This window comes from Dromiciops gliroides, chromosome 2, assembly GCF_019393635.1.
Source record: "Dromiciops gliroides isolate mDroGli1 chromosome 2, mDroGli1.pri, whole genome shotgun sequence".
Taxonomy (NCBI): Eukaryota; Metazoa; Chordata; class Mammalia; order Microbiotheria; family Microbiotheriidae; genus Dromiciops; species Dromiciops gliroides.
The window spans coordinates 670,597,360-670,622,166 of NC_057862.1; positions in this window are offsets into that span (position 1 = coordinate 670,597,360).

A 24,807-nucleotide genomic window follows, 5' to 3' on the forward strand; every position below is an offset into this window, starting at 1 on the left:
TTCACAATTGCTCATTGAACAATACTGCTGTCACTGTGCACAATGTCCTCCCACCTCTGCTCACTTCACTATACATCAGTTCATGAGTCTTTCCAGGTTTTTCTGGGATCATCCTGTTTGTCATTTCCTATAGCACAAGACCATCCCACCAAAATCATATAGCACAGCATCTTCTATCATTCCTCAATTGATGGACATTCCCTTGATTCTCAATTCTTAGCCACCACAAAGAGTTGCTATAAATATTTTTGTACAATTTTCCCCCTATTCTCTTTTAAATTATTACTATTGTTAACTGTTTTCCTTCCATCCTATTCCCTTCCCCATAATATTTATTCTATTGTCCATCTTCTTTCATCCTATCCCTCTTCAAAAGGGATTTGCTTCTGTCTGTGCCCTCCCCCAATCTGGCCTTCCTTCTTTTTTCCCTCTCTCTTTACCCCCTTCCCCTCCTATTTTCCTGCAGGGTTAGATAGAGTACTCCACCCTATTGAGTGTGTATGTTATTCCCTCTTTGAGCCAATTCTAATGAGATTAAGGTCTTTGAGCCAATTCTGATGAGTGTAAAATTCATTTACTTCCCTGCTCTTCTGCCATTTCTTCCCCTACTCCATAAACATTTTCCTGTTTCTTTCATGTAGGATTTAAACTCTGCCCTTACCCCTCCCCCAGTGCATTCCCCTCACCCCTCAATTTAACCCTAAAGATGTCATCGTGGAGCAGCTAGGTGACACAGTGGACAAAACATCCACCATGGACCCAGGGGGATCCCAACCCAAACCCTTCTTCAGACAAAATACATGACCCCAGGTATGTCCCCCAACTCCAATTATTTTTTTTTTTCGTTCTCTAGGGTCTTGTATTTGAAAGTCAAATTTGCCATTCAGTTCAGGTCTTTTCATCATGCATACCTGAAAATCATCTTTTACATTAAAGTCCCATTTTTTCTTCTGAAAGATTATAGTGAGTTTTGCTGGGTAGCTGGTTCGTGGTTGTAATCTCAATTCCTTTGCCCTCTGGAATAGCATATTCCATGGGCTCTGATCCTTTAATGTAGAAGTTGCTAGATCTTGTGCTATCCTAACTGGGGCTCCACAGTACTTGAATTCTTTCTTTTTGGCAGCATGGAATATTTTCTCCTTGACCTGAGAGCTCTGGAATTTGGCTATAATATTCCTAGGACTTTTCCTTTGGGGATCTCTTTCAGGAGGAGATTGGTGGATCCTTTCAATTTCTATTTTAACTTCTGCTTCTAGAATTTCAGGACAATTTTCCCTGACAATTTATTGGAAGATGATGTCTAAATTCTTTCCTTGATCATGGTTTTCAGGTAGACCAATGATTTTCAAATTAACTCTCTTGGACCTATTTTCCAAGTCAGCAGCTTTTCCCAAAAGATATTTCACATTGCCCTCTTTTTTTTTTTAAGTGAGGTAATTGGGGTTAAGTGACTTGCCCAGGGTCACACAGCTAGTGTTGTGTCTGAGGCTGGATTTGAACTCAGGTACTCCTGAATCCAGGGCCAGTGCTGTATCCATTGCACCACCTAGGTGCCTCACCCTCTATTTTTTTATTCATTCGGATTTGCTTTATTGTGTCTTGGTTTCTCATAAAGTCACTGGCTTCCATTTGTTCAATCCTAATTCTTAGGCAATTATTTTCACCAGAGAACTTTTCCATTTGGCTTATCACCCTCATTTCTCTTTCCATTTTTTCCTCTACCTCTCTAACTTTATCTTAAAAGTACTTTTTGAACACCTTTATGTCCTGAAACCAATTCATATTTTTTCTTGGAAGGTTTAGATATACAGGCCCTGGGGCAGCTAGGTGGCACAGTAGATGGAGCCCGGGCCTGGAGTCAGTAGTACCTGGGTTCAAATCTGGCCTCAGACACTTAACACTTGCTAGCTGTGTGACCCTGGGCAAGTCACTTAACCCCAACTGCCTCACTAAAAAAAAAAAAAAAAAAAAAAGATATAGGGGCCCTGACATTGACATATTCTTCTGAAGGGTCACTGTGATCTTCTTTGTCACAAAAGAAAAGTTTCTATGGTCCTCACCTTTATCTGTCTGCTCATCTGCTGATTCTTGGTTGTAAAATCAGTTGATGTGAACTCCAAAACACCATATTCTAAGCATTCCAATCTTTAATGTAGAAGCTGTTACATCATGTGTTATACTGACTGTGGCTCCGCAATACTTGAATTGGTTTATTCTGAATCCTTCCACTATTTTCTTCTTGACCTGGGAGCTCTGGAATTTGGCTATAACATACCTGGGAGTTTGTGTTTTAAGATCTCTTAGAGGAGTTGGTAAGTGGATTCTTTCAATTTCTATTTTACCTTATGGTTCTAGAATATCAGGGCAATTTTCCCTGACAATTTCTTGGAAGATGATGTTTACTCTTTGTTTTTGATCATGGCTTTCAGGTAGTCCAATAATTTTCTCATTATCTTTTCTCATTATATTTTCCAGGTCAGTTGTTTTTTTTTTTTTTCCAATGAGATATTTCATGTTGCCTTCTATTTTTTCATGCTTTTGGTTTTGCTTTATTGTGTCTTGATTTCTCACAAATTCATTAGGTTCTACTTGATCAATTGTAAATTTGAAATAGTTATTTTCTTCAGAGAGCTTTTTTATCGCCATTTCCATTTGGCCAATTTGGCTTTTAAAAGCATTCTTTTCCTCATTGACTTTTGTTCCTCTTTTACCATTTTGCCTAGTCTGTTTTTTTAAGGTGTTATTTTCTTCGTTTTTTTTTTTCTCCTTTATAAGCTTTTGCCTTTTTCAAATGATTTTCTTGCATCACTTTTTCTCCTCCCTTTCTTACTTTATTTTCAAAGTCCCTTTTGAGCCATTCTATAGCCTGAGTGCATTTTTTTTTCTTTCTTGGAATCTTTGGATGTAAGTGCAGCCTTGGCTGGGCTATACTCTACTCTCACCCTGGTCCAACAGACCTTTCTTGCTGACCTTATAAGTTGTCTTTGGATAGAAGATTATTTAACCCTGTCTTTTTGTGGGTTGTGCTCATACTACAATTGTCTTATGGCATAATTTGAAGGTATTTGGAGGGCTCTTCAGGAGAGGTAAGGCAAGTTGCAACCTTTTCTCCATCATCTGGTTTTGCCCCCAAGTATATTTTTTTTTAAATCATGAAAAAGTTTTTATTCATAGCCAGTAAGATAGCTAGATGTTATTTATTTCATTAACTATTTTCCAATTACATATAAAATTTTTAACATTCATTTAAAATAAAATGAGTTTGAAATTATCTCCCTCCCTCCTGTTCTGGCCTGGCCTAGACAATCCAGTGTCAAATACTTTTTTTCTGATCTTCTAAGTTCCTCTGCATTGAAAGAAAATTTCACTCTGACTTTTTATTTTATTTTATTTTATTTTGCTCTATGCTGCAGAATTTTATTTGAGACATTATTCTAAAATGATTTAGAAGGGAGTGTTGAGAGAACTCAGCTGAGTTCTTCTCTATCATCTTGGATGTGCTGTAGTCCTTATTTTATTAATTGATTTGTTAAATGTAAGCAGAATTAGGATTTTCTTCCTACGGGCAGTCTGGGTTAAAGTAGGGAGAAGATAGGAGTGAGGAATTGTAGACTCTCCTATCTAATCAGGAGAAATAATGCAAAGGTCCTAATATATAAGCATTTAATATTCTTAATTAATTTGTTTACTATTAATAATTATATGATAATATAAATATTGTCATATATTTCTAAATGTATATATAATTATATAAAATATATAAATAAGTTTATGCAGTTGCATATGATTATAACTATACTTATAATTATATACTTATTAAAACTAATAGTCTTTATTGATATTTTATTATTCTTCTTTGGGGCATAAATAGAGATGAGTTAGAAGGAAAAGACAAAAGATCATATTAAAATTATGCCACATACATTCTGGTCATATCTCTTAATCTCCCTGGTTCTCATTTTTTCTGAGTTATAAATTAAGATATTTGGAACTGTAAGGGGCTAAAATTCTAACTAGTCTGTCTAAAATATCTAATGAGTGGTCACCAATAAATTATAAGATTTAGCAAGAGTTAGACTTTAAATATTTATTAAGAAGAATAAGAATTTGGTGAAGAGAAAGAAAGATTGAGAACAGATTTCTTATAGCATGGAAATCCTATCCTTCCTAAACCTCTCACATGAAGTCTTGCCAACAAGCTGATATCTTGAACCCAAAAGAGAAAGAACCCTTCTTCCAGCGTCTGTTTCCTACTTCATGTTCTCCTCCCAGAAAATGGAGGCTCCTCAAGTTGATTGTCTGGAAGTTTTGATAGACAGTACCCATGAGAAACCATCACTTCCTGATCCCAAGGAACTTGACCATATGGCTTGCCCTCAGACACCTCATGGTGGAACTTTCCTACAGTAAGTCTCCAGCAGGTGGCCTCACTGCAATCATTATAGAACAATTAGCCTCTAATGAGATTTTGGTTTTAATTTGTTGATCTCAAGATGCTTACCACTAGTCTTTACTGACCTCCACTGATCCTATATATTACCTTTCCATTTTAGCAAAACTGGACTAATTACCATCCTATGAAATCTCCATGCACATTTCCATCTCTTATCTTTATTATGTTCTCTAAACCTATAGTGTCTTTTTCTCATGCCTCTTAAAATATTTCTTATTAGTCACAAAATCAGTTCTCATGCAATATCTTCCTTGAGCACTCCAGAATAATAGGTCCTTTAAAACACTGGACCACAAAATAGACAAGTATATTAAAATATTTGAATGAGGAAACCTCTTAGATTATATGATCATTAAAAAGTAGAAAAAACAATAGATGTTGTTAATCCTCTTCCCTTCATTTTGAAGATGAGGTAACTGAGGCACAAAGCGTTTAAAAATATTTGTGAGGAACATATATTAAGAATATGAATGGCATTTGATCTAATGTCTTCAAAGTCCAGTTATTTCTATTATCTCAGATTTATATACCATAATTAATATTTTATTCTGGTGCTCATAATATATGTTACGTAAATCCTAGTAACATGCCCACTTTACAGATGATGTACTTGAGATTGAGAGAGGTGAAGTGAGTTCCCTATGGCAGAGTCATATAACCAGCTAGTGTTTAAGAGAATATTCACACACGTGTTCCTGACTCTATGTCCAGAACTCTATCTAGAACTGTAATATAATAATAGAGTTTTAACCTTTATAGTAGAAGGAATATTATCTACGGATTTCATGGTTCCAGTCTTAGCTAAAAAAAAATAAAGAAAGAAAAAAAGAAAAACAAACCAAAAAAGAAAAAAAAAAAGTCCAAGCTCATCATCCTGACTGTGGCTTAATGATATTTGAGCTATTTACTTAACTACAGAGGTCTGGATTTCTGCTGTAGTATACCTCAAAGTTTTCGTTTTGGAAATTCTTTCAGAAGGTTATTAGTGGATTCTTTGAATTAATGCTTTGTAGTCTGATTCTAAGATATCTATGTAGTTTTCCTATATAATTTCTTCAAATGTATTGTCAAGGTTCTTTTTTGTAATTTTTTTTAATCATGACTTTCAGGTTGTTCAATAAGTCTTACATTATCTCTCCTCAACTTATTTGCTAGGTCATTTTTTTTTCTTTCTACTTTTCAGTATTACCTTTGTTTCAGTGTTTCTTGGTATCTCACAGAAACATTAGCTTCCAATCGACTAATTCTAATTTTTAAGGAGTTATTTTCTTCAGTTAGGTTTTGAGACACTTACTTACAATTAGGCAAAGTCTGATTTTAGGTAGTTATTTTCTTTAATATTTTGATTTATTTTTTTTTTTAATTTAGAAATTTACACTCATCAGAATTGTCTCAAAAACCTTAATGTCATCAGAGTTGGCTCAAGGAAGGAATAACATACACACTCAATTGGGTAGAGTAATATATCTAACCCTGCAGGAAAGTAGGAGAGGAAGGGGATTGAGGGGGAGAGGTGAAAGAATGGAGGACATATTGAGGGAGAGGACAGCCAGAAGAAAAATACTTTTCAGGATGGATAGGGTGAAAGAAGATAGAAAATAGCATAGATATCATGGGGGAGGGAATAGGATGGTGGAAAACAGTTAACAATAATAATTGTGCAAAACTTTTGAAGCAGTCAAGAGTAATGTAAGAGGAAGATGATGGTTAATTGATTGATGATTATTGGATGAAAATGAGGATTGATGAGGATTTATTGATGAGGACTGATTGATGAGGAAGAGGATTAATTGATGAAGATGAGGATTGATTGATGATGAAGATAATTGGATGATGATGATAAAATGTCTGGTACTTACTTTGCTGGGCTATTACAAAGAAAATTCTCTGTCAGGTATAAGGTCCTATATAAATGTTATCTATTACTGTTGTTGCAAGAATCAACCTCATGGGTTTATTGTAAGGAAATCTCTCTTTAAAGTACTATATAAGTGTAGTTTACTATCAAAAGAATGATGAGCAGGATGCTATCAGAAAAACCCAGAAAGACCTTCATGAGCTGATACAACAGGAAATGTACTGTATGTAAAATAAAAGCAATAGTGTAAGATGATATTCTGTGAAAGACTTGGTTATTTTCAGTAATGTAATGATCCAAGACAACTCTGAAGGTCTTATGAAAAATGCAGTCCTAGGGGCAGCTTGGTGGCACAGTGGATAGAGCACCGGCCTTGTATTCAGGAGGACCTGAGTTCAAATCCAACCTCAGACACTTAACACTTAGTAGGTGTATGACCCTGGGCAAGTCACTTAACCCCAATTGGCTCACCAAAAAAAAAAATGCAGTCCTTCTAAAGACATAGAACTAGTGGTGTATAAATACAGATCGAATCATCATTTTTTGTTAGTTCCTTTATCTGAAGTTTTGTTTTTCTCTGTTTCACAATCTGTCTAATGCAGAAATGTTTTGCATGACTGCTCATGTATACCTTACATTGAATTTCTTGAGTTCTTGCAGGGGTGGGGAGGATGGAGGGAGGAAGAGAATTTGGAACACAAAGTCTTAAAATAATTGGATGTCAAAATTTGTATTTGCATGTAATTTGGGAAAATAAAATGAAAAAATGAAAAAAAATTATGGTAAAATATATCAGAACTTGAATTCTACATGGGGATAGAGTGAGGAGGAATGATTATTGACATTGGGAATCATTAAATCTGCCAACGAACTCTTTGCCAAACATAATTTATCTAACACATTATTCCTTTAAAAGCTAAAGTCCTCGAAGGTACATGAATTTGCTAGTATGTCAGTAATTTGACAGGTAGAGAAAGCAGAAAAGATGTGAAGCTATGTATGCTAAGGTATTAAAGGATATTTTTGCCAATGGAAAATCAATCAGCAATGGAGATAGAGCATCTTTGAAATGGCAGTGTAAGTCAATTGAAAGACAGGATCAGATTCAAATGCAACTGTCTTGGAAGAAATTATCAGAATCTGAAAGTTGCTAGGGAACACAGAGGCCATTAAGTTCAATTTATGGTGAAATAAAAATCATCTTTACAGCATGCCTGACAAGTGGTCATCAAACGTTTGCTTGAGTACCCCCATTAAGTGGAAGCCCACTATTTTTCAAGGTAGCGCATTTCCTATCAGGTAGGCTCTAATTGTTAGGAACAATTTGCTTATCTATTATCTCCAACTATCTATTGGGCATTGTAATGAGAAATCTTAAACTCAAAGAAAAACTGAAATCATCATTATCTTTCCCCCAAGGCTCCCCCTCTTTCTAATTTGTTTGATATTATTATTGTTGTTATTGTTACTATTAATATTAATAATATTTCTATTATTACCATTGCCCGTACTATTGCTATTACCATCACTGTCAAGGCAAGCACTATCAATTCTCTCATGTAGAATTTCAATATATAAATTTGTCAGTTTTAGATTCTTTGCTCTCTTTTATTCCTTTCATGATTTCTAATCTACTACCATATATAGATTCGACCTTCCTCTAACACTGTTATTACACTGCTACAGGCCCTCATCACCTCAGAATACTATAGGTTTGATATTCCTCCCTCCCTGAATTGTTTCCTTCCCTTAAGTCTTTCCTCACTCCACTCCATTATCCACTCTTCTTTGAAATCAATCTTCCTAAAGCCTAGGTCTGCCCATGTCACCCCATTATTTAATCAACAGCAGTGGTTACCCATCACCACCTGGATCAAAAATAAAATACTCTGTTTGGCTCTTAAGACACTCCATAACCTGAATACTTGCTACATTTCCAGTCGTTTTATACCTTATACAATCCTACATAGTATAGTTGATAGTTACTGTACTCAAGAACTTTACTTTCTAGCAGAGATAGACAATATATAAAAGAGACATAATCTGAGATCCAATGACAGTGATGTTCTTTTTATTCCTTATGGAAGACACATAATATATTTTCACTGAATGTTCCCCATGCATAGAAATTGTCTCCCTTTTTATCTCTGTCTCTTGGTCTCCCTGGCTTCTTTCTAGTCCCATATAAAATCTTACCTTTTACAAGAAGCTTTCTCTGAATCTCTTTTTGGTTAATTGGGTATTTGATCATTTCTCATTTGGGAATTTGATTACTTTCCAATTTGTAATTTAATTTTCTTCTCAAATTCCTAAAGGACAAAAGTGACATCGTGGGGACAACTAGGTGGCACAGTGGATGAAGAACCGGCCCTGGATTCAGGAGGACCTGAGTTCAAATCCAGCTTCAGACACTTGACACTTACTAGATGTGTGACCCTGGGCAACTCAACCCTCATTGCTCTGCAAAAAAAGGGGGGTGGGCCATCATGGTCAGCTTCCATGCTGATAGTAAATTATTTAACTTGACGAACCTATGAGCCAACAATAAAAGGATAGTTGGTGTGGAACTTTTTGTTCTCAAATGATTATGCTCTCAATTCAGCTTCTGAGGCTGAGATTCAACAGATAGATCCTCCATCACTTGTGCAGATTTTAGCCTTTTGATTAACACCAAGAAACACAGATTTTACACCAGCCAGTACCATATCATCTATACATGAAACCAGGTTATATCAAATGGAAAAATGTTTAATGTAATGAATAAGTTCACAGATTTTGACAGTATATTTTCCAAGGATATCCACATAGATAATGAGATTGATGCATGCATTGGCAGAGCTACCTCAATATGGGAGAAAAGTGAGATTAGACTCTCTCCCAAACTGAAGGTCAACATGCCCATTGTGCTGACATCAGTGTTGTATACCTGTGAAACCTGTACATTCTAGTGGTAACTAACTTGCCAGGAAACTGAATCATTTCTATTTGAATCATCTTAAGAAGATTCTGAAGATCATCTGATAAGATAAAATACCAAATATGAAGGTTCATTCTCCAGCTGAACCACTGATCATTCAAACTCTACTGAAGAGAGCATAACTCCAAAGGGCTGGCCACATGGTTTAAATGCCAAACATACATTTGCCTAAAAGACTATTTTATGGAACACTCACACCAGGCAAGTGCATATATGGAAGTCAGAAAGAGTAAGAAGAGGATTCTCTCAAAATATCTCTGAAGAACTATGGAATCTATTTTAAGACATAGGACACACTGGTACTGGGCTTGCAAGCATGGCATGCCAGCATCAAAGAAGGCACTGTGCTCTATGACTAAAGCAGAATTGCTGAAACTCAAAATAAATGTGAGATGCACAAATTTAGAGACACCTAAATTCTAAATGTTCATAGAACCAATTTGTGCCCAACCTGTGGCAGAACCTTGCAAGGTTATTACAATCTGATCAGCCATAGTCACACACCCTATCTTGACCTTGACCTAGTGGTGTCATTTTGTTATGCTTCAGATGAAGGACAACAACCATGTTGTTGAAGTAAAGGGATATTTTTGGCTTTCTTTGTATCCCTAGTCACATGCCTAGCTAATAGTAGGCACTTAATAAATGCTTGATGAAATCAATGAAAAACAGTTAATTACCCATTTATTATTTTCAGGCATTGTTGATATAAAAACAGAAAGTAAACAATCTTACTTGCAAGTATCTTGTGTCCTATTAGGGAGATAATAGATATACTATAAATATATTCAGAATAACAAAGTAAATACAAACTGGCTTGACTAATTAGGTGATAGTCAGTTGGGGATAGGATTATGATGGAACTGGCATTTGATCTGATATATGTAACTTGGGATTCTAAAGAAGAGATATGAAGTACATTAGCATTACAGACATGGGTATATACCTATGCAAAGGCAAGGAGATGAGAGATTGAGTTCTAAGTGTGAGAAGCATCAAGAATGCAGCCTCCAGGCTGCATGTGGATCACAGATTAAAAGGTAATTGGGAAAGATTTAACAAAACAAATAAAAATGCAATAAATCATGCATAACATAACATTTTCAAACTGTCAACATGTAGCCTACAGGGATCTTTATGAACAGATTAGTGGCTCCCATTTCTATTTGAGTTTGACAGCACTTCTATAGAGTACTGGACAGGGAATACATCCCTATGATGTAGTAGATGGATTATGGACCTGGAATTAGGAAGCCCTAGGTTTGTGTCTTGGTTTGGGAAGCTACTAGTTGTGTGACTCAGCAAGTCATCAACCTTTCTGTGGCTTTATTTCCTCTTCTGTAAACAGTAGATCTTTGGTTCAATGATCTCTAAGGTTATATATATATATATATATATATATATATATATATATATATATATATATATATATATATATATATATATATATATATATATATATATATATATATATACACACATATACATATACATATATATATATACATATATATATACATATATATATATATATATATACATATATATATATATATGTATATACACATATTTTTCTAATCCTAAATCAATGATTGCACAATATGACCTCAGGTTCTTACTAGTTGTATGACCCTAACAATTCACTTCACTTCTCAGAATCTGTTAACTCATTAATAAAATGGAAATAGTGATAGTGTATTACCTATCACACAGGATTGTTGTGAAGGAGGTGTGTAAGGAAAAATGTCTTGTGAGATATTTAATCCCATGGGATTGAAGAAAAGTAAAAATATCTCTGAGTAAAAGCCAAATAGTCAGAAGAGAAGGCTTTTGATTTCAGCTCTGCCACCAATTATCCGTGGGACTTAAAGCAAGTCCTTTACTTCCTCTGAGCCTTACTTTCCTCATCTTTAAAATAAGAGGGTTGAACAAGAAGACCTTATAGGACCCTTCCAGCTATAACTTTGAGCATATCTTTGTTATACCTGTTCCCTCCTGTTTCTTGTCACTAATCTAAGGACTAGAGAACAAATGGAATCTCAAGGAAATGTGTTCTGAAACGGCTGGCAATGCCTGCTGCTAGGGGCATCACTTTCTTCTAAGTGTAACACAGCAGGACTCAGCCCAGAAGTGCTGTTGAGACAGTTTAATTTAGACTACACCTGAACATGTTTGAACTTTTAATGTCATGAAATGGTATTCTGAGCATATTTCATACCCATTCCTTTAGAAACATCCAAATCCTATCTAATATAACCTGTTCTGCAAATAACTTTAATTCCATTTCTTTCCACTTCACACAGTGTCCCTGCTTAAACACAAAACAGAATACTATATGTTATGTAGGACCTTGGTATTGATTTAATGATCACAATATCTGCCAAAAAAAAGGAAAAAAAATCTTAGAATACTTATATAATCATATCCATACAAACACAGATTTGGAGACAAATGCTTAATCGCTCAAGAAACAAAGGAATAACATTTATTCAATACCTACTATATTCTTGGTACTGAATATAACCTTAGAGATCATTGAACCAAACATCCACATTTTACATAAGAGGAAATGGAGCTACAGAAAGATTAAGGACTTACCAACTTGCACAACTAGTACTAGGGGTACAAAGGAAAAGCAAGAAGTTCCTGATAGGAAGACACTTCTTATGGAGAGAGACAACTTATATTTGTATTTAAGTATATGCAAAACATACTAAGGTAATAAGACAATGGCTGGATGGTAGCTGAGAGCTGATATCAGTAAAATACTCTAGGAATTCTAAGAGGAAAAGGAGAGGCAGGCGTAAATTCTTCTACAAAAAAATGCATGTTTCATAAGGGTAGGAATTATGTATTTGTGTCTTCAACGTTTAGCCCAGTATCTGGCACATATTAGGTTTTTATGTATGATTTTTTGGTTGGCTTGATTTGTGGGGGAAGAGAAGCCTGTAAAAGGCACAAATAGAGAGATAGGGCTATATTTGAGGAATACAAAGAAAACTATTTTGTCTCAGCCAAAGAATGTATAAAACCAATAAATATATAATGATTTTGGAACACTGGTTGGAGCCAGATTTAAGAAGGTTTTAAATTCTAAAGAGATTATTATATCAGATCTTAGCATTAATGGAGAGTCGTTGGGGTTTCTTGAGCAAGGTAGTAACATGGATTTAGATAAATCAATTGGGCTCCTCTATGGAGATTTCATTTGATTCAAGAAGTGAAAGAATAGAGAATGGGAGAATATTGAGTAAAATAATGTACTTGTCTAGAAAAAAGGTGATAAGGCCCTGAACCTGCATAGTAACTATGAGACTCCAGAGTAGGGGACAGATGTAGGAAAAGTTGCAGAGATAAAATTTTAAAAAAAAATTGCAAGTTTTTTAGACAATAGTTCATGGAGAAAGGCTTAACTGGGTTGGGCCTGGCCCTGTGATGTTATGATTATAGGGAACTACATAAACAAACTCCTTCCATAAATTCACATCAAAAACTTTCCTGAAATTTGTAGTTTTAGAAGTATTGACAACATTGAGTGGTTAATTAACTTATTTAGGTTCTTAAGTTATATAAACAAGAGACAGGACTTCTCACCTAGACTTTTCTCACCTCCTAGACCAGCACATTATCCATAAAGATCACACATAGCATAAAGAGATTATATATGTATAAATGTATATCATTGTAGAATATCCATGTAATATATATATATATATGTATATACAATACATACATATATGTGCATATATACAAACATCATATAATGTCTATAGATATAGTATGTATAGATACATATACTAATATAGATGCATATGTGCATATACACATACAATTCATGTGTATATATATGTGTATGTATACACACATGCATGCATATGTAGGTTGGTATTTGTGTGTGTACACAAATGTATACACAGAGATACATGTTTGTACATGTATATATAGCCAGAATGTGTATAGTTAGGTAAAAAAGACAATGGATTTTCTCCTAAGCTAAGATTTGTTGCTTCTTGCCATATCCCTTACCTGCTTCAATGGATACAGGAATGTGTTGTGGATCTGAGAAATAATTTCTCCCTAAAGTAAAAGTCCTGGAACATTATTTCTAAATCATGTTGCCACACACTTGATGACTAAGTTTAGTCTAACTTAACAGATATCAAAATCTAGATTACATAGGATAAATAATCTAATTTTCAACAAGGTTTTCCCAATGATTGAAAAGCCCAGAAATTTTAGTTATAAAGATAGAAAGTAGGCTGAATAAATTAGCTATTTATTCTAAAAGTGAGCTCATACTAATATAATTATAAATTATATAAATACCAATAAATATATTAGCAATGAACTGTTATGCTGACATAAACAACAGAGAGAAAGGAATGCCTTAAGGGAAGAGGATGGGATACTTCTCTCCAGTCTGACCACAACTTGTTATAATTTTGCCATTCAGTGAGTTAATCAATACTATTTAAAAAAAGAAAGAAAGAAAAGTGGGGACAGCTAGGTGACACAGTAGATAAAGCACTGGCCCTGGATTCTGGAGGACCTGAGTTTAAATCTGGCTACAAACACTTGACACTACCTGTGTGACCCTTGGTAAGTCACTTAACCCTCATTGCCCTAAAAAAAAAAAAGTAATTTTCATCTTTAAAATTGTTCTCAATCATATGTAAAAACAATATTTAACATTTTTAAAAAATGTTACAAATTCTTTCCCTCCCCTTATCCCTCTTTGAGAAGGTAAAAAAATTGTTATAGATTATACATATGTAGACATGCAAAACATTTTCATATTAGCCATATTAAAAAAGAAAAAAAGCAATTATATTGAACATTGAATAGTATGTTAGACCTAGAATTAAAAACTCATCTTCCTGAGTTTAAGGCTGGTCTCAAAAACTTATTAGCAATGTGATGCTGGACATTTCCCTTCACCATATTTGTCTCCATTTTCTAATCTATGAAATGACCTGGAGAAGGAAATAGCAAACCCCTTCAGTATCTCTGCCAACAAAATCTCAAAGAGGGTCACAAAGAATCAGACATTACTGAAATGACTCAAAATTTTAAAAATAGAGAGAAGTAAGAAAAAAGAAGAAAGTTATTATTATTTTTAAGTATGCTTTGATATGAATACAGCTTCCATCAGTTCTTTTTTTTTTTTTTCTGGAATTGGATAGCATTTTTTATCCTAAGTATTTTGGGTTTCTTCAAAATCATTTGTATTGCTGAGAAAAGCTAAGTCACTATTGATTATCCTAAAATAATGTTATTATTGTGTAGCATGTTCTCCATACATGTTCTGCATACTTCACTTTGCATCCATTCTAAGACTCCCTGCATTTTTCTGAAACCATCCTATTAATCATTTCTTATAAAACAATTGTATTCCATCAAAATCAAATAGCACAACTTGTCTAGAGATTCTACAATTAATGGGCATCTCATCAGTTTCCAATTCTTTGTCACCACAACAAGAGATGTTATAAATATTTCTATACACATAGGTCCTTTTCTTTTCCCTTTGATCTCCTGGGGATAAACACCTGGTAGTTGTATTTCCAAGTTAAAGTGTAAATACAATTTTATACCATGTTGGACATAGCTCCCTTTGCTCTGCAGAATGTTTGGGTCAATTAACAATTCCACCATTAGTGCATTAATGTCCCTATTTTTCTGTCCAATATTTGTCATTTTTCTTTTCTCTCATATTAGCCAATATGATGGGTGTCAGGAGGTACTCAGAGTGGTTTTATTTTGCATTTCTCTAATCAATGATTTAGATAATCTTTTTTTCATATTCATAAAACTCTTATTAATTCTTCTGAAATCTGCCTGTTCATATTCTTTGAACATTTGTCAATTGGGGAATGACTCATGTTCTTACAAATTTGACTCACTTCTCAATATAGTTGAGAAAGGAGATCTCATTTATATTCACATATATCCCTTAGAAAAGCAAGAATACCAAATTCTAAGAAGCACAATCATTTGCATTTGTAGGGGAATTTTCCTTATTTTAGAATTTCCCTATACAAGATCATTTCTCTATGTAATTATTTTTATCCCTTCACTTTCTCCTATTCAGCAAACTAGTTTTAATAGAAAGATTTTTTTTCAAGAAAGAACAAACACTTCTTCAAAACCAAACAACACACTAACTGTATTTGACAGAATATTGAATATTCCTCATCAGTGTTGTAAAGCCTAAAATTATAGCTGTGATGTTTAAAATTTAATATGTGGTCACCTGACCTAACCCCAGTGTGAGGGAGAAACTAGCTAAGATTTACTGATCAATGCAGCAAGAGTTTCGGCTTTTAAGTATTTATTAAAGTGTATTAGAAGTTAGTGAAGAGAGAGGTTGAGAACAGATCCCTTATAGCATGGAAAATCCTAGCTTAGATCTATCTGGTATAGCCAGAGAGAAACCCTTGCTTTTCCTAGCCGTCCATGTGAAGTTCTGCCACCATTCCAAAATCCTAGATAAAAAGAAAGTGATCTTCTGCCACTTCTCCCAGAAGCCATCTATGAAACAGGAAGCAGGGTTGTCCACACACACAGATTCAATCTAATTAGCTGGTAGCTTTGATTGACATGAATAAAGGCAGTTCTATAGATGTAACTTCTGGATGCCAGGCTATATGCTTTCTCTTCAGGGCAAAACTCTGCTTCTCAACTCACCCCAGTGCTTCATGTGAAGAAACATCTTTTCCTTTCATGAAGTAATAACATTACAGAAGCTTATGACTAACAAAGTAAAGAGAGTGAAAAGAGAGGAAAAAAGTTGAGTGACACATTACCAAAGGCTAAAAGGGGGCACAACCCTTTTAGCAGGTGGACACTACAGAGAAAAAATAGAGGGGATACTCCTTTTTAGGAAGTGGACATTATAAATACTATATACAATGTGGAAAAGAAAGTCAGGAAAGTGTCCATTTAAGTCTTTGGAAGTCTTTTCTCATATGATTCTTGGGATGTCCTCTGGGTGTAGTTGTGGAATGGAGGTCTTTCAGGTGTTTCAGATGCTGGTAATCAGCCAGGAAAATTTCCTATAAAATTGAGCTTAATACAACTTTAAATAGTTTTGGCAATAATCAAATCAAACAATGAGAGTTCTCAAAAACGTGTGTAAGAAAATTCAGAATCTTAGTTGTTATACATGAAACATATAATAAAAACAAAAAAAAATTGAAATATTCTCTAAAACTTAATATTACTACACTCCTCACCCCCCATGGAGAATAAATTGAGAAGAAAATTATGATATTTATTTAGAAAATGATTTTTATCTTTGTTTCATCACTTTTTGCATCATCTGCCTAATTATTCTCATGCCATTATGATAAATTAAAGAATCTAATATGATTGGTAGCAGATATCAAGGCCAAATCCAACATGGTATTCATCATGACACCTGAGATAATTATGGGGGTTACCATAAAAGAATAAAGCAATAACTGAGTCAGGCTTAATCATATGCATATAATTGAGATGTCCATGACATCAGGCATATGGGAGGGGGAATTGAAGTCAGATGTCGAATGACATGGCATAGCCCAGCCACCTGCTGCCATGTGGAGGAAAATTAAACCAAAAAAATTCAACCTCACTTCTTGCCAATGGCTGTTTTCTTGGCCTTTCCTAAAGCAGTCCAGCAAATAGACTTTGTTCATATCTCCCCCTTTGTGACAGTTCAATGCCTGTTCTTGTATGTATTCCTCATGTGATTCGATGGAATCTTGGCCAACTGGCATCTAATGACTCAGAATGAAGGCAATTAAGGTCTTAATTGATAAATTCCCATAATCCAAGTCTCATATGGATTTAAAAGTAGAGGATAATAATGACTGCAAAAAATGTGAATGAGCCTAGATTCAGAATATAATATACTATTATGCAACAATTCCAAATAACTTCATTTTATTAGATATACAATTACTTTTGTGAAAAATCAGAACATATTTTAATACAAGTTAAAACACAATCTTAAAAGAATAAGAATCTCTACAAAAATAAGCCCATACTATTGAATTCAAAATGTAGTTGCATTAGCATAAAAAAGAAACCCTTATGCAACTTTTGTTTGACATTTTTGTTTGACTTTTTAAAAATTATTTTTTAAAGTCTAGAACATTTTTTATTTTAATATCTAAAATCCCCAAATTGCATATTATTATATTATTACTTTGCAAAAAATGTCCCTATTTATGGCAATAAATAATAATAATAAATTTGATTGTGATTGGATTATATCTTGGCCAACTCACATCTGATAACTCAGAATGAAGGCAATCGATGTCTTAAATGATAAATTCCCATAATCAAAGTCACATATGGATTTAAAAGTTGAGGATTATAATGATCATAAAAAATGTGAATGTGCCTAGGCTCAGAAGATAATATACAATTATGCAATAATTCCAAGTAATAACTATCTTTTACTAAGTATACAATTACTTTTGTGAAAAATCAGAAAATATTTTAATGTAAGTTAAAGCACAATCTTAAAAGAATAAGAATCTCTACAAAAATAATCCCATACAATTGAGTTCAAAATGTAGTTGCAATAGCATAAAAAAGAAACCCTTATGTAACATTTGAATTTATTTCTTTTTTATTATTACTTTGCAAAAAATGTCCCTATTTATGGCAATGAATAATAATAATAAATTTGATTACATGAATATGAAAAAAATGTCAAATATTCCCCTCTTTTTTCTTTCTTTTTTATGTTCATCAAAAATAATACTTCTAGAATTAATTTAAACTTGCCATGGCAACCAATTTGCCAGGGAAAGAAAGGCTTTATAGAATTTGAGCAAATAATCAGTTGGAAAAAAAACAAATAATTTAGAATATGGGAGAATAACACTTCCAGACTTAATATTGTATTGTGAAATCAAGACCATCTTGCATTGGTTGAAAAATAGAGAGATAGATGAATAGAACAAAATACACATGGAAGAATAAAAGACAATGGAATTCAAACTGGGGAAACCTAAATGAATATGAACTTAATATTAATAAGAGTATTACAAAATACAAATTTCATTACATGAATATAAAAAGCTTTTGCAAATGTTCCCCTTTTTTAAGCTAAGTATAAAACATAATCTTAAAAAAATGAAATCTCTATGAAAATAAACCCATACTATTCATTTCAAAATGTAGATGTAGTAGCATAGAAATTCTTATGTGGCTTTTCAACTGACATTATTTCTCTGAGTGAATTCAGAATATTTTTTTATTCCAATATCTAAGAGCCCTTACTCTCATATTAATATCTTGCTGTTTACTTCTACGTGTCTGCAAAATATGTCCCCATCTATGGCAGTAGAAGCAGGTTCTTGAAATAAGATGATAGTTGTCTTGTACATTTTTATTCAGTTTAAGTTTCTCTTATTTTCTCTAACCCCTTTATTTTCTCTGCTGGTCCTTTCATAATACAAATGCTTTATAAGGTTACTAATTAAAGACAAAAGCATATTAATAAAAGGATTATGAACAAAATGAGCATATTCATTTAAAGGCTTTTCTAAGGTTAGTTTGGGAGAAGTATAGCAGGTCAAGTCAAAATTACAGCTTGGCTGGAACAGGGCTGAGGTTGGTTGCTCTGGTAACTGAGTAGAAGCTGGGAGTGCAGGTAGAGGAGGCTGTGCATGAGCAAGCTCAGGACCTGAGGAGGGTGGATTAGATCTCATGACCTCCCTTGCATGAGGATCAAGGGGCATGGCCATGGGAAGAGTAGGAGGTGGCACCAGGAGAGGGGGAGGAGGTGGGTTCCTGAGAGGAGGGGCCAGGACCATCTCTCCCATGTACTGCACAGCCACAGCATTTACATTCAAACATGTCACCTCAGCTGGGGAGGGACCAGGGCAATTTGGCCTGTGAAGCAGGCTTGAATTTCCCTTTTCCCACTGCTAAGGGGATAAAGGTTTCTAGAGGCTGGGTCATTGCTTCCAGGCATGCAAAAAAAGAGAAATGCTTACTGTTAGAATTTGAAAATGCTGGTGTCCCCTGTATAAGCTCCTTGCTGGCTTTATTCCATAGGTGCCAATAAACTAAATCTTTGGGGGACTTAAAGTGAAGGATTATTTGCAGAGTTTTCAGTGTTAAGTAGTCAAAAGATCCATTCTCTAATCATTTGCTTTTCAGTAAGCTAAAATATTTTTTATGCCACATAAAACACAATTTGATAAGCCTTGCTTTTTTTCATGCCTGGCTGAATTGGTAGCTTATGAGTGTCCCATGCTGTGATTATTTTCTCAAGAGGGGACCCCTGAATTATGTGGTATGTTGTATCATTAGTCTCCTTTTTGTAATTCAAAAATTTCCTCACTATAACATAAAGAAAGGTAAGAATAAAAATAAAAATAGGAATAGAACATTCAAATTCAAAGGGTCAAGTGTAAACATGAGGTCAATCCTGTCCTGAGTGAACAACCAGGAAAACAAGCTTAAGACACTAAAACTCCAGAGGCCTCGATCCATTGGGTAAAGTAAAGGGAGAGCCTTTTAGAAATAGGAGGCTAAAATAAGAAAAAGGGTACTTAAGAGGTACTTCTGAACTTAGTGGTAAGAGAAACCCAATTGAAAATTTAAACGGACAGGTACATGTGAAAATGGAGAAAATTTCTTACCCAATAGAAAATCAGAAGATGGAAGGGTTCAGCAATCTCTTTCATGGTCAACCAGAATTGTAAAGCCTAAAATTCTAGCTGTGATGTTTAAAATCTAATGTGTGGTCACCTGACTTGACCCCAGTGTGGGGGAGAAATTAGCTAAGATTTACTCATCAATTCAGCAAGAGTTTAGGCTTTTAAGTATTTATTAAAGTGAATTAGAAGTTAGGGAAGACCTCTACTGCAGCTGCCTGAGAAAGGCAGAAGAGAGAGCAGAAGTGAGCTGAGCCCTCGCCTCCTGCCACCTGATCCCTTCTTCTGTTGCCACTGCCACAGCTGCTTCTAAGATGTTCACCTCCACCAAGCTCATCTGCTTCCCCGCTCTGATCCATGCTGGATCCAGAATTGTATATAGACCAATTTCTGCAGCAGTGTTGTCTCGACCGTTATTGTAAAGCATTAAATTTTGTTATTTTTCTTGTTTCCATTTACACTTTTGTTTTCATTGAGTATATTGCTTTCTTGTTTCTATTTACATTTGTTTTTATGAGGTAATATAAGACTTTTGAAGTTTCTTTGAATTCTTCATATTCGTAATATTTTATAGCATGATAATATGCTATCACTTACAGGTGTTATTCATTTTCTAGGCATCACACAATCAATGAGCACCTGCAAAGAGTCCAGTTACTTTTTTTCCCCTTAAAAACCTTCTATACATATTTTAGTGAATATGGGACATTTACTTTTGCCTTTATTATATTTTGAGTATTTGCATTGAAATCAGCTTTCTGAGTCTAAGGTATGGACATTTACTCATTTTTTTTCTTCTCTCCTGCTTTTGAATCACTACATCTTTCTTTTCTTTTTTCCTCTCAATCATTCAAGTAGATTTCTCCCTTCCTCTCCTTGACTTTAGTTAGTTCTAATCCTTAGTTTTTTTGTGTTTTCTTTTTTGTTTTTGATTTTTTGTCAGGCAATGTGGGTTAAGTGACTTGCCCAGGGTCACATAGCTAGTAAGTGTCAAGTGTTTGAGGTCAAATTTGAACTCAGGTCCTCCTGAATCCAGGACCAGTGCTTTATCCATTGCACCACCTAGCTGCCCCTAATCCTTAGTTTTTAAATATTTTTTTGCTTCCTTTTCTAAAAAAAAAAAGATTTTCTCACTTTCTTCAATATCCATTTCCCTTCTATTTACTCTTGATAAACACAATTTACTAAGAACTAATTGAATTCTTTTACTTTCAGTTCTCCAGACCAATGAATTGTCTGGGACTGACAATACTTTATCAGATTCCAAAATCTGATTACTTTGTAGATCTCCTAAAGAAAATCTAATTACTTTCAGCTTATTTTGTAAAATAATTTAACAGGTGAAAAAATAAAAATGTAATCAACCCCAAAAGAAGCCTTTTCACTCTGTTTTTTATGTCATTGTTATTGTTTGTATCTTAAATAAACTGTTTTTAGCCCCATCTGTTGGGTACTCAGCTTGCTATCGTGGTCTCACAAATTCTAACACCTCTACTCCAATAAAGATGTTAATTTTCTAATGTTGATTATTTGAATAATTTTTCAGGTTGACACTCTAGTCAATTCATCAATGATTCCTTACCCCTATAATCTAGTCTCTCTCTTTTCTCTATATTCTTAGAATAGAAGCTTCCAAGTTATCCATTCTAGCTTTTCTCTTCTAACCACTTTCTGTTATTTCCGTGAAAGGTTTAGCCTACTTATTCCTGTTTTCCATTTTGCCTCATTTTCAGAACAATGTCAATTAGTGTAGATGCCAGAGAGGACATTGTCCCATGATAGCCCCCTCCATCACTGCTCTATAACCTCTTTTGATGACTCTTTTTTTTCTGTATTAGCCTGGAATTCTCCCAGTAACCTTGTTCTCTTATCCTACTGGGTGCAATTGTCCCCAGGTATTCTAACTTCCCACCTCCCAGGACAAGTAGACATTGTAAGCACCTAAGCTTCATCTGCTGTAAAGTTCTTTTCTTCCTTCACTCATACAAGTATTCATCTGTGGGAAACCCTTCAAAGACTTCAGTCCTTTCCCTTTTTGAAATTTTTTGAGTCCTCCTAAACCATTTTCTTTCTGAAATCACTACCTTCTCATTTCTAGATCTTGACATGACACCATCACTCGTTCTTCTATAAATCCTTACTCCCTTGCCCTTCATTTAATATACTCCCCCATGTTCTAATACGGTACTAGATATGTAGTATGCTACTAGAGAAGCATTCACCTGGAGGCAGTGTGTCAACAGGTTGTGTCCATGATACTCAGATCTCCTTCTTCACTGTGACTTCCTCAATATTTTCACTTTCACTCCTTTATTCTTATATACATTTTTTTTTGTGAGGCAATTGGGGTTAAGTGACTTGCCCAGGGTCACACAGCTAGTGTTAAATGTCTGAGGCCAGATTCGATCTCAGGTATTCCTGAATCCAGGGCCGGTGCTCTATCCACTTCGCCATCTAGCTGCCCCCTTATATACATTTTTAAAGAAGTTCCTTACTTGTCTCTTGATAATTGTGTTGCTGTACTTGCTTTCTGCATTCATTTACTCCTCCTATGTTTCTATCACTTGTGGGACTTGAGAGGTGAAAAATCTCTTCAGTTCTCATTTTCTTTTAAATATATTTCAAACTCTTATTACTAAATATCTATCTTTTGTCCTTTATCTTTAGGTTCAGATTTGCAGTATAGGTCACCCTGAGATACATCTTGAGTTCTTCCGAACACATTATTCTATTTCTGACTACTTTTTCAAGTGGGAGTGGAATAGTGTTGCATTATTCTAATAATCTTTCCTTTGCATTTGAAGGTCTTTCTGTTCATCTCTTGCAGAACTTGCTGTTTCTGAATTGAATTGTTACATTTGGCTAATATATGTCTTTGAGTTTTACGTATATGTGTGTGTATCTTTCTGTGTATATGTATATATGTATGAGTATGTGTATGTGTGTGTATATGTATGTGTGTATCTATCTGTCTCTCTGGACACTATCCGTGAATTGTTTTGATTGGTGTTTTATTTTCTATATTCAAAAATTCTAGCCAATTCTCTTCTATTATTTCCTACATGACCTTCTGAGTTAATGATTTTTAAACACTTAACAAAGTTCCTGACACATTGTATGAACTTAAAAAAAATGTCTTCTTACCATCTCCTTTGATGTATACTTCTTCAGTATGGGCTAGTCTTGTCCAGGACTTCATATAGGTGATTCACATAACTCCCATATGGGGTTATTGCAATGCCCAGGAGGAATTCATTTAGATTTTCAGGTAATCTGTAGTTATTAATATTTGGCTCAGGCTGCCCATTCACTTCTTATTCATTTATGTCTCAGTCTCAGTCAATTCTCAACAAGCAGTTTGGATTATATCATGCTTCTCCTACTATTGAGAGAACTTGCTTCCTGGCTTGGGAGGGCCAGCTCAGCCAAATAATTTGAGGCTCACTACAAATCTTGTAAAATAAAAAGATTAGGAGAGAGGGATATATGGTCAGGAGAAAGAGTCGCAATGGAGACTGTATCTTTGAGTAACAAATGAACTGGGCTTTTTATATGTTTACAAATTAAGGGAGTTGTCAAAACAACTGGGGAAGAGATTACAAAAGGAGAATGCAGAGCAACTGGAAGGTGAAAAGCACCTTGCAGGAGATTCCTAGAGTTTGAATAATGGACTATCAATCCATATATTGTATATCATCTTTATTCCTTGCAGACCAGGGTCTTTTGTGCTCCAGCTACACACACATACCTGAGGTGGGAGGCAGAGCTGTTTTTTTTTTCCTTGGGAAAGTTCCTGGGGGTCCAGTTTTCTACTACACCTATTACCTTCCTTATTAAAGAGCCATGGTTCCCTATTACCTCTGGGATCCAATAAAATACTCATATTAAATCTCTTTCAATGTTTAACCTTTTTAAAAAAATATTTCTAGGTGGTATTTTTCAAGATATTATTCCCATATGAATTCCTTACAGTCCATCCACACCTACTTTCTTACTGTTTCTCAAACACTAAAATCCTTTTTTTTTTTCTAGTCTGTGCTTCTTTTATGCTTATCCTCCAGACCTGGAATTATCTGTCAACTGAGGCATGGAATTTATATCTCTTTCCCAAAAAGATATGTAAAAAAATATAACTTGGTTTGCTTGAGTCTCCCACTTATCCAGGAAATCAGAACAACTTATGAGGACTGCCTTTATTGGCTAACACACCAATATTCCTTGGAGTGACCAAAGTCAATCTAGCTTGAAAATTAGCAACTCTGAAGACAATTAAGCTCCTACCAGCATTGAAGAAGACCCTGAACTCTTTGGTGATGGTGATTTATGGACCTTCAAGAGACATTCTTATCTTACAGGACTTCAAGTTATAAGACTATGAACATACCCCATTTATGGTCTTATTGTCCTCAGTTCTCCCCATCTTTGGTTATGGGACTCTTAGAATTATCCTGTTTTGTGAGAGATCCCCTTATCAAGATATCTCCTAATAAATTCTTGGACTGTGAACTGCTTATCATCAAGGATGCTTTCTGATTTGTGTATCAAAAGTCATCCCTTAGACCCCTTGATTAAGAGATGTCTTGATAAGGAGATCTCTCCAAAAACAGAATAATTCTGAGAGACTTATAACCAAAGTTATGGGAGTCACTGTGTAATTTAAATTCCTAAATGTAGTTTCTAATCTGTCCCCCCAGATTTGGGGGTAAACTCACTAAAATCGCTGATAAACAAGTTTAGGTTTTTAAGGGTTTATTGAAAGATAGAAAAAGAAAGAGAAAGATTGAGAACAGAATTCCTAAAATCTGGCAATCCTAACTTTCTTAATTCTCCTGTGAAGTCCTCTGCCACCACCACAATG